This window comes from Nematolebias whitei, chromosome 8, assembly GCF_014905685.2.
Source record: "Nematolebias whitei isolate Nwh7 chromosome 8, NemWhi1, whole genome shotgun sequence".
NCBI lineage: Eukaryota > Metazoa > Chordata > Actinopteri > Cyprinodontiformes > Rivulidae > Nematolebias > Nematolebias whitei.
Window position 1 is genome coordinate 43,859,606 of NC_056505.1, and position 12,136 is coordinate 43,871,741.

Genomic DNA, 12,136 nt, shown 5'->3' on the forward strand with positions numbered 1-12,136 from the left:
AGATTTTTGGTGCTTGATTAGTGAGCTTTTCTAGACACATTGGTATTATTGTTTTACTTTTGACTCCAGTGTGCCCCTTACATTATTCAAACTGTTACATCTCAGTGATACATAATCTGATCTAGACCAGATTTTTGAGGCTTCATCAGTGAGCACTTGTAAACACACTGGTAAAGTTGAGTTCATGACTTGACTTAAGCCCGGCCCACTCCGAGAAGAAACTTTTGATTATTGGGTGACTCTTCCAGCTTGGCACTGTGTAAGATATAAGACTGAAACAGTATTCACTAACTGTTGATTACCACATATGACATTTTGAAAAGCTTAAAAGAAGTCCTTTACATTTGCGACAAAACAGGAAGTGACAATAACTCATGTCTGGAAGGTCGGATTTTAGCAAAATTTGTAAGGTTTGCAGCCGGACCATACTGATATGGGCGGAAGGTGATTGTAAAGTTTAGGCATATGTGCACCCTGGTGGGCGTGTGTGGGTTTGCATGAAAGCATTCGCAATGGCGGCTGGGAGGCATTGCTGGAGTGCCCGCGGACGCAGGTGATGTCGAAGGTTCGGCGAATGCGCACCCCGGTGAATGGGCGCAGGTCGGGTGAGAGAGTGTTTGCAATAGTGACTGGGCAGAGTCGCTGGAGCTCCCGCTGTCGCTGTAAGGCCGGAGCGGCGAATGGCTGCGAGGGCCATCAATGCTGCTTGCAGCTTTAATATCTGTTTGTTGTTGATCTTGCACTACAAATTATTTTGAACATTACTGTTGCAGTTCTTTGGAACCAAAGATAATAAACAAGATTACACTTTTGCTGTAAAGTACATTGCATGCTGGTGTTTTTTTTTGTTTTTTTTTAGGCTCGAGCAGCGAAGCGTTGCGAAGGCCTATTGTAATCGCTCTGTTCAGGCCCGAGCTGCATTTTTTTCCGCCAAATGAATTGGCATTTTTGGGGCCTCAACATATCCCAAAAGTCACCAAATTTGGCAGACGCATCAGGACTGGTGAAAAATTACGTATTTTAAGGGCATGGAAAAAAAATCGCAACAGAAACGGCTCAAGAGCGCCACCTAGAAATTTTCAGAATACCCTCTGCATTAACTTTAGTTTGTCATAGAAACATGAAATTTGGTACACTTGTCCAATTCTCCAAGATGAACAGAAAACCCTCTGGCACCAATGATGTACGATGAACAGGACGGTGGCCATTTTGGAATGCCAGCCCAATTTTCACACCTTTTTGGCGGTTTACAACCTCCGGATTTGAACAAACTCCTCCTAGGGATTTCGCTCAATCGGTTTCAAACTTGGCCATTTTGGTCAAAAGGCATGGGGGACGCAAATTTATCTAAATGGTTCGTTTCAGAGCATGTGGAATGGGCGGGGCCAGAACTCAAAGTTTGACATCTAGCCATGAAAAACGAAACGCTAATAGCTCCTACAAGAAAACTGTCTGAGACATCAAACCTTCAGTGATTGATCCACATCAATGATGTTACAATCATGACATCACTTAAGCCACGCCCCCTGACAACAGGAAGTATAAAGTTTTATGTTGATCAATCCCTATCTGACCCCTTTAACTTGATCAGCATGATAGTGTGTCCAGTGACCAAAAACATGTTGGTGTAACTTGCTTTCCAACCCTGGCAGTTTGGGGTGGAGTATGTGGGCGGCGCGGCGTGACGAAGTAAGACGTAACGCCATCGCCATACATTTGGCTCTAAATTTCACAGTTTTGAACCGAGGTGCACCAAAATCAGTATGAGCAATCATTATCCACCCCTTGAATAGGAAGCCATGATAAGTGGCCAATAACCTCCACAGCGCCCCCTAGAATATTTTAAAACATCAGCCCCAAGGCATTTTTGGACCGGTAATTCTGAAACTCGGTGAACATCTGTATCTTCTCAGGACCTCTGAAAAAGTCTCTTGGAGCCCTGGTCCAAAGCCAACAGGAAGTCGGCCATTTTGGGTCAAAGGGTCATTTTTGGGCGTTTCTAATTGCAAATTTTAACAAACTCCTCCTAGAAATTTTGAAGGATTGCTTTCAAACTTGGTTGATATGCTCTTAACACATTGGACAGTAAAAATTATTTAAAGCTTGCATTTGAAATGCGCCCCGTGGTGAATGCATGCGGGATTGGCACGAGAGCGTTCGTGTTAGCAACTGGGTGGACTAGATGGAACTCCAGCGGTCGCCGTAAGGCCGGAGCGACGCTTTGCTGCGAGGGCCTCTAATGCTGCTTGCAGCTTTAATTTTAGCTGTTCTTACTTTTAGTACCACTAGATATATGTATATAGGTCAATGTAAACAGGGCTCTCAGAGTTGCAATGAGTTTATATTAAGTGAGTGAAAGATCATGTGACTGTTGATTACAGTAATTCACATTATTAGCAGAAATAGAGGGCCCCAAACCAAATTTCGCTTAGGGCCCCATGGAGGCTTGGGCCGGCCCTGGGTGGATGGCATCCTGGCCGCAGGCCAGACCTCTGGCCTGTTGACGGATGGTCGTCAGGCTGACCCCCGTATCTTCTGTCCTGCTGTGGAGGGTCTCCTGACCACCCGTCTTGGCTGGGGGGGGGGGGTGGGGTGGGGGGGTGTTTCCGTGTTTCCTCTTTGTGTTTAGTGTCTTCCCAGGTTCCTACCTGTTGGGGTTTTTTTTTTTGTTTGTTCCTTCTGTGCCCTACTTTGGTCTATCCCCCCCCACACACACACACACCCACACACACACACACCAGAGTGGATGGTGCTCTCCTTGGGATTTCAGGGGCAATCCCTTGAGGGGGGTAGGGGTTTTGTAGGGTTTCTGGGGTCTGGTCCTTCATGTTGTGTTCTCCCTCATGTTTACCAGTCACCCCTCAGTGTTTCTCCTCCTGTGTTCCAGCACTGTCGCACCTGTGTCAGATCCTAATCACCGCAGGTGTCTGTCATTTCACCTTGTCAGCATCTGTATATATTCACTTTTCAGTCCCTTGGTGTTATGTCTTTGTCTATGGATTGTCCTGTCAAGGCTTCATACTCTGTACCCCTGTGTGTGGTGTCCTCCTAAAAGTAAGTTTGCTGCCCCAACAACTTTTTGTTTTGCTTATTTAGAAAACAAACTTATTACTTATTTTTACCAGAGTCTCTCAGTGTCTTCCTGCACGTGGGTTCAACACTCAGATGCAGATCATGATAAAAATCAGTAAATGTTGTGAGTTGGTCCTATATAAATAAAATGTAATGACATATTTAGGACTTTCTAGGATCTAAAATTGAGATAAATACATTTTATTTTATTTATTAATTTTTTTAACTGCTTAGAAATCTGCAGAAATCCTGTAAACTCCTGCTCAGTTCATCCTGGATGAAAGCAGAAACTGTTCAGAATATTTTACAATTAGCCCAAACAAACTAAAGACCTGAGATCTCTGTCCAATTTTAAACAATTAGAAAAAAACAAATACAGATCATCATGTAATCCTTCCTAGTAAACTTCTTAAATGTTATTCAGCTGTGTAAGGGAATACATGTACAGGATATTGGACTTCTGGTCTGGTCAAACCCGTACCCTTCAACAGGCATTTACTCTGGACCGGCCTCACTTCAAACATATATAAACCATGAGTTCTTGTAACGAACTTAATTCCTGTCCCTCGAAGAAAACATGAAGAATCCGTAATTTAAAAACAATTCTGTAATGTTTATTTTCAGTTTGAATTACGACATGAAAATTATGGCAAATATTGAATATGAATGAACAACCAATAATATTATTTTAGAAAGTAAATGGCATAAATCTGAGGACTTTGAGAAGGAGATTTGATTCAATTTGGACTAAGGTCTAGCTCTTAACGTTAAAATTTAAGTAAGTTTATCTCAGATTCATGAATTAAATTATCCAAACAAACTTAGTTGGCACTGTTTCATGGTCCTCTCATCAGAAGGAAGATGTTCATCTCTCATTACCACAGCGGATGCATGAAGGAAGCCGGTGGCCCGCTGTCCCAAGAAGATGTCATTTCTCAGGGCTGTGTGTGGTTTGTTCGGCTCGTACCTTTAGCTCCAGGGTGTTTTGAGATTTTTCAGGATGTCCACCATCTCTCAGCTGGACACGTCTTCCATCATATGGCTGTTGTTTCTCAGAGAGTCTCATCAACTCTCCAACCACTCATTCCATCTGCTCAGCTCTGCTGATGATTCAAAGCCAACTTTCCTCATCGACTGCGTCTCGCAACTCCCTTGGTGTTCAGTACACCTGGCACCAGGAAGATGGGCCCCTTAACTTTTAACCAATCAGAGGGATTCTTACAGTAGGAATATCCCAATGTATAATTAATGTAATTAAAATCTCCCTTCTCAAAGTTCTTCAGAGAAGATAATACAATGACCCTTTGTTAAGGATGTGTGACACCATGCTGATACAAACAAAATGGGTTTCTTTGAATCAGAACTTTAACTGGGGGGTTAACTTCCTTTACTGTCATGGCGACCAGTCTCTGTTGATAAGGCCAAGTGAAGCTCTTTGATAAAGACTCTTCTTCAGGAGTCTCAAAGTCTGGTGACTCAACATTAGGGCTGCAACAACAAATCGATAAAAATCGATGATTAAATCATTGGCAACGAATTTCATTATCGATTCGTTGTGTTGCGGGATTATGAGTCTTTCACGGCGCTGCAGAGCTGTTTTGTTCACGGGCAGTGCACTGTCAATGCTGACTGACTTAATGAAGTAAAAAAAAAAAAAAAAAAACCTCTGCAGCGCGAGTTGAACAGAGTGAGGGGAAGGCGGAAGCAGAGCAGAGGTGGTGTTTTCAAAGGAAAATAAGTAAATTTTACAAATGACCGATGCAGAGAAAACTGTTCGACCCAAATCCTCAAATGTGTGGGAGCTCTTCACAAAGATAAAAAATGAGAAGCATGCCGCTTTGAAAATTGACGACACGACACGGTTGAACCACGCTGATAAACGAAAACATGTCAGAGTCACGAGTTGCAGCTGATACAACTTGTTTCACTCCCATCTCATGTGTTGCAGGTGAGTCTCTACAATATTCACATTTGTTCTGTTTCCAAGTGAGAAAAAGTAACGCCAGTGTCTCTGGTACATGAAGCTGCTTGTTTGTTTGTTTGTTATCTGATTAATGACGGTGGTAGAGAACATGTGTTACTTTTTATTTTATTTAATTGGCACAAGCAGTGTTTAAATGTGATTTATAAATAAATCTAAAACAAAGATAATAATTTAATGATTAAGCTTCAACTTTTAATTTGCTGGCAAAGTCTGAAGACACTGCAGGTATGGCAGGATGAATTGCATTTAAACAGGAATTAAAGTAATTTATTACTTCTACTCAAATGTGTGTAATTAAGTATTTTACATACAAACTGGATTCAAAAAAGTTGGGACACTAAACTTATTGTGAATAAAAACTGAATGGAATGATGTGGAGATGGCAAATGTCAATATTTTATTTGTAATATAACATAGATGACAGATCAAAAGTTTAATCTGAGTAAATGTAACATTTTAAAGGAAAAATATGTTGATTCAAAATTTCACAGTGTCAACAAATCCCCAAAAAGTTGGGACAAGTAGCAATTAGTGGCTGGAAAAAGGAAATTGAGCATATAACGAACAGCTGGAAGACCAATTAACACTAATTAGGTCAATTGACAACATGATTGGGTATAAAAAGAGCTTCTCAGAGCGCCAGTGTCTCTCAGAAGCCAAGATGGTAAGAGGATCACCAATTCCACCATTGTTGCGCAGAAAGATAGTGCAGCAATACCAGAATGGTGTTACCCAGCGTAAAATAGCAAAGACTTTTAAGTTATCATCATCAACCGTGCATAACCTCATCAAAAGATTCAGAGAATCTGGAACAATCGCTGTGCGTAAGGGTCAAGACCGTAAAACTCTACCGGATGCTCGTGATCTCCGGGCCCTTAAACGTCACTGCACCTCAAACAGAAATGCCACTGTCAAGGAAATAACAGACTGGGTGCAGGAATACTTCCAGAAAGCATTGTCATTGAACACAATCCACAGTGCCATCCGCCGTTGCCAGCTGAAACTCTACAGTGCAAAGAGGAAGCCATTTCTAAGCAAGCTCCACAAGCTCAGACATTTGCACTGGGCCAGGGGTCATTTAAAATGGAGTGTGGCAAAATGGAAAACTGTTCTGTGGTCAGATGAGTCACGATTTGAAGTTCTTTATGGAACACTGAGACGCCATGTCATCCGGACCAGAGCGGACAAGGATAGCCCAAGTTGTTATCAACGCTCCGATCAGAAGCCTGCATCACTGATGGTATGGGGTTGCATGAGCGCTTGTGGCATGGGCAGCTTGCATGTCTGGAAAGGCACCATTAATGCAGAGAACTATGTTCAGGTTCTAGAACAACATATGCTCCCATCTAGACGTCATCTCTTTCAGGGAAGACCCTGCATTTTTCAACACGATAATGTCAGACCACATTCTGCAGCAATCACAACATCATGGTTACGTAGAAGAAGGATCCAGGTACTGAAATGGCCAGCCTGTAGTCCAGATCTTTCACCTACAGAGAACATTTGGCGCATCATAAAGAGGAAGGTGCGACAAAGAAGGCCCAAGATGATTGAACAGTTAGAGGCCTGTATTAGACATGAATGGGAGAGCATTCCCATTTCTAAACTTGAGAAACTGGTCTCCTCTGTCCCCAGACGTCTGTTGAGTGTTGTAAGAAGAAGGGGGGGATGCCACACAGTGGTAAAAATGGACTTGTCCCAACTTTTTTGGGGGATTTTTTGATGCCATGAAATTTAGAAACAATAGATTTTTCCCTTAAAATGATACATTCTCTCAGTTTAAACTTTTGATCTGTGATTTGTGTTCTATTCTGAATAAAATATTAGATGTTGGCACCTCCACATTACATTCAGTTTTTATTCACAATTTGTTTAGTGTCCCAACATTTTTGGAATCCGGTTTGTATATGTGTGTGTGTGTGTTTAATTGCTCTTTTAGCTACTTTTGCCTGAACTAACACTGTAAGTGAAACAAGGCATTTCTTGAGTTGCTGTAAATTATGTTATAATACATATTTACTCTCTCATTCCAGAAAACAACAACAAACAACAACACTTCATGATGGACAGACATCATGGACACCACAGCAGTAGCTGTCTTCACTGTAAGCATCCTGAACATGATCGTCACTGACATGAGGCCTCTGTCGATGGTTGAAGACGAAGGCTTCACTACAATGATCCACACTTTTAAGCCAGGTTACAATAATCCACACTTTTAATCCAGGTTATAAAAATCCACACTTTTAATCCAGGTTACACTCTTCCCTCAAGGACACATTTTACAAAGTAGCTACATATTATGCAGGTATAAAGCATTTGTTTATATTTTTGTGTACATTTATTATTTTAAGCTATTTGACTAACTTTTTAAAGAAAATCAGTATTTTACTAACAGAATAGTCAAATAGCAACCTGTTTTTGTATGAATTGCTACGTCAGTCAAATGTTCAATTTTGGAATAAAGGGGTGGAAATTAAAACTTTTTTTTTTCCGATTCATCGATTAATCGAAAAAATAATCGGCCGATGAATCTATTATTGAAATAATCATTAGTTGCAGCCCTACTCAACATAAAATGTGAATTACACGAAGGGGGTCCAGAATCTTGCAACATGTCAGGGTGGTCCCAACTGTAGATTTTAACACACACCGAGAAGGTTAAGAAAGAAACTTCCTGTGTCAGAGCAAGATGCCAGTATCTGTCCCAGATTAGTAGGAGGGGGGGGGGGGGGGGGGGAGAGTAGACTTTGTGTTTTGAGGACATTTGTCTTAAGTTTCTTGGAAGGATGGACGCTACAGCTGTATGACAGTTGTTTATGTTTGAACGCTGCTTCCTTCATAGTTTCATTTAAAACTTCAGACTCAATCCTTCAGATGATTTGTTGTTTTTATGTCTTGATGATTTTCAGGAAAGATGCACAGGAAATGTTTGTTAACAAGCCACTAGAGAGCACAAGCCAGTCTATCTCTTGTGCTGGTCCCAAGCCCAGGTAAATGTTGAGGGTTGTGTCAGGAAGGGCATCCGACATAAAACACTTTTGCTAAAACTATAATCTGAGTTCATCAAAACAAAACCATACCGAATCGGTCGAGGCCCAGGTTAACAACGACCACCACCGGTGCTGTTGACAAACGGTGCTGGCAGAAATTGTGCTAATGTTAGTCGAAGACCACGAGGAGGGAAACGTGTCAGGAGACAGAGGGAGACGAGGAAGGTCAAGAATGTAGGACTGAGGGTTGCAACTCTAAATGTGGGAACAATGACAGGCAAAGGTAGAGGGCTGGCTGACATGATGCAGAGAAGGAAGGTAGATGTTTTATGTGTCCAAGAGACCAAGTGGAAGGGCAGCAGGGTTCAAACTGTTTTACCATGGTGTGGATAGAAAGAGAAATGGAGTAGCAGTGGTCCTGAAGGAGGCGTTGGCAAAGAATGTAGTAGAGGTGAAAAGTGTCAGATGGGGTGATGTGTCTGAAGGTAGAAGTAGAAGGTCTGATGCTAAATGTTGTCAGTGGCTCCACAGGTTGGATGTGATGTGGAGGAGAAAGATACATTTTGGAAGGATCTGGATGAAGTGATAGAGTATTCCCAGGGAGGAGAGAGTGATGATTGGATCAGATCTGAATGGACATGTTGGTGAAGGAAACAGAGGGGATGAGGAAGTGATGTTTGGTTTGGTGTCAAAGAAACCGAAAAGGACAGATGGTGGTGGATTTTGCTAAGAGAATGGAAATGGCTGTAGTCAACACTTATTTCCAAAAGAGGACGAAACATAGTGAACTATAAGAGTGGAGGAAGGAGTACTCGGGTAGATTACGTTCTGTGTACAAGAGGAAACCTGAGGGAGATTGGGGACTGTAAGGTTGTGGCAGGGGAGAGCATGGCCAGACAGCATTGGATGGTTGTGTGTAGAATGACTGTTGTGAAGAAGAGAAAAAGAGTAAAATCAGAAAAGACCAAATGGTGGAAGCTGAAGAAGGAAGAATGTGAGAAATTCAGAGAGGAGCTGTTAAAGGTTCTGGGTGGTAAGAAAGAGCTTTCAAATGACTGGGCTAATACAGCAGCAGTAATTAGAGACAGGTAGGAAGGTACTTGTGTGTGCCATCTGGACAGAGAATGGATGATAAGGAAACCTGGTGGTGGAATAATGAAGTGCAGGAAGCTATTCAAAGAAAGAGGTTAGCCAAGAAGAAACATGACAGTGAGAGGACTGAAGAGAGGAGACAGGAATATAAGGAGATGCAATGTAGAGCAAAGAGGGAGGTAGCAAAGGCAAAGCAGAAGGCGTATGATGAGTTGTATGGAAGGCTGGACACTAAAGAGGGCGAGAAGGACTTAAACCGATTGGCGAGACAGATGGATCAGGCTGGAAAGGGTGAGCAGCAGGTTAGGCTTGTTAAAAGATAGGAATGGTAATGTTCTAACAAGTGAGGAGAGTGTGACAAGAAGACGGAATAAGTACTTTGACGAGCTAATTAGTGAAGAGAATGAAAGAGAAAGAAGAGTAGAGGTCATAGAAACTGTGTACCAGGAAGCAGGAAAGATTAATGAGGGTGAAGTCCAGAAACCTTTGGAAAGAAAGAAGAAGGGGAAGGCAGTAGGACTAGATGACATACCAGTGTAGTTTTGGAAATGTCTTAGAGAGATGACAGTGAGGTTTTAGACTCAAATATTCAATGGCATAGGCCTATGGGACTCCGGAAGCAGCTGATGGGTACCGGCAGTCCAAGCGACATGCGGCTCGGGTGGTCGCTGAGGCAAAAACTCGGGCATGGGAGGAGTTTGGAGAGGCCAAGGAGAATGACTTCCGCACGGCTTCGAGGCGATTCTGGTCCACCATCCGGCGTCTCAGGGGGGAAAGCGGTACACCACCAACACTGTTTATAGTGGGGGTGGTGAGCTGCTGACCTCAACTCGGGATGTCGTGGGTTGGTGGGCGGAATACTTTGAAGACCTCCTCAATCCCACGGTCTTCCACTGAGGAAGCGGAGCCTGGGGACTCTGGGTCAGGTCCTCCAATCTCTGGTGCTGAGGTCACCGAGGTGGTGAAAAAGTTCCTCGGTGGCAGGGCCCCAGGGGTGGATGAGATTCGCCCAGAGTTCCTTAAGGCTCTGGATGTTGTAGGGTTGTGTTGGCTTACGCGACTCTGCAATATTGCGTGGACATCGGGGGAAGTTACCCTGGATTGGCAGACCGGGGTGGTGGTCCCCCTATTCAAAAAGGGGGACCATAGAGTGTGTTCCAACTACAGGGGGATCATACTCTAAAGCCTCCCTGGTAAGGTCTATTCGGGGGTTCTGGAGAGGAGGGTCCATCGGATAGTCGAACCTCGGATTCAGGAGGAGCAGTGCGGTTTTCGTCCTGGTCGTGGAACACTGGACCAGCTCTACACTCTCAGCAGGGTCCTGGAGGGTGCGTGGGAGTTTGCCCAACCGGTCTACATGTGCTTTGCGGACTTGGAGAAGGCGTTCGACCACGTCCCTCGGGGAACCCTGTGGGGGGGTACTCTGGGAGTATGGGGTACAGGGCCCTTTGATGATATGGGCTGTTAGGTCCCTGTATGACCGGTGTCAGAGCCTGGTCCGCACTGCCGGCAGTAAGTCGGGCTTGTTCCCGGTGAGACTTGGACTCCGCCAAGGTTGCCCTTTGTCACCGATTCTGTTCATAACTTTTATTTAGGTGTTGAGGGGATCCATTTTGGTGGCCTTAAGATTGCATCTCTGCTTTTTGCAGATGATGTGGTCCTGTTGGCTTCATCAGATCGTGATCTACAGCTTTCGCTGGAACGGTTCGCAGCCGAGTGCAACACGGCTGGGATGAAGATCAGTTCCTCCAAATCCGAGGCCATGGTCTGGAGCCGGAAAAGGGTAGAGCGCCCTCTCCGGGTCAGGGAGGAGGTCCTGCCCCAAGTGGAGGAGTTCCAAGTATCTTGGGGTCTTGTTCACGAATGAGGGAAAAATGAAAGGCGAGATCGATAGGCAGATAGGTGCAGCGTCTGCAGTGAAGTGGGCGCTGTACAGGTCTGTCGTGGTGAAGAGAGAGTTGAGTCAAAAGGCGAAGCTCTCAATTTACCGATCGATCTACGTTCCTACCCTCATCTATGGTCATGAGCTTTGGGTTGTGACCGAAAGAACGAGATCTCGGATACAAGCGGCCGAAATGAGTTTCCTCCGCAGGGTGTCTGGGCTCTCCCCTAGAGATAGGGTGAGAAGCTCGATCATCCGGGAGGGACTCAGAGTAGAACTGCTGCTTCTCTACATCGAGAGGAGCCAGTTGAGGTGGCTCGGGCATCTGTTTAAGATGCCTCCTGGATGCCTCCCTGGTGAGGTGTTCCGGACACATCCCACCGGGAGGAAACCCAGAGGAAGACCCAGGGAGAAGGGGTTCTCTGCAGGCCAAAAGTGGGCATTTCTGGCTAATAGGGGTTTGTGGGGGGCAAACACTGATTGGCTAGCTGTATTTGCTACTCTTTAGTTAAGTTACATGAGCTCTGTTTTAAAACTGAAGGTTTCTAAGAACCAGCGTTAAATCTACTGTCAAACACAAGAAGATTTTATTTTGTTCTTGGGTTGTAGATTGTACCTGTAGTGAGAGAGCCGAGAGATGGATTCAGCTCAGGGGTGCTCTCTTACATTTTATAATATCTGGACTAGTTCAAGTACATGATATTATACTTAATTTAAACGGATTCTTTCATTTTTCTGGACTAAGTCATATCGTGCTTTGTGGAGTAAATGTGGACAGAGACGTGTTTAAATTTCTGACTCACCAACAACAGTGGGTCATTTATTTTAAACGATTTAAAAACACATCACACATTTACATTAATTGGCAGATTGATTACAACTAACACAGCTTAATTAATGAGCTTTACAATGAGAAATCATACGGCCATGATTTCTCACTTGCAACTAATTACAACAGACATTTCTGAAAATATCTGGATTAATTACTGGCAGATAGAAGAGTTTTAAAGATGGGGAATGAAGGAGTTTAAATGGAGAGAAAAGATGTGTGAGGGAAAATGTGTTGACGAAGAACGACACCCTCCATTCGAACCCAGCTCTACCTCGGTACAC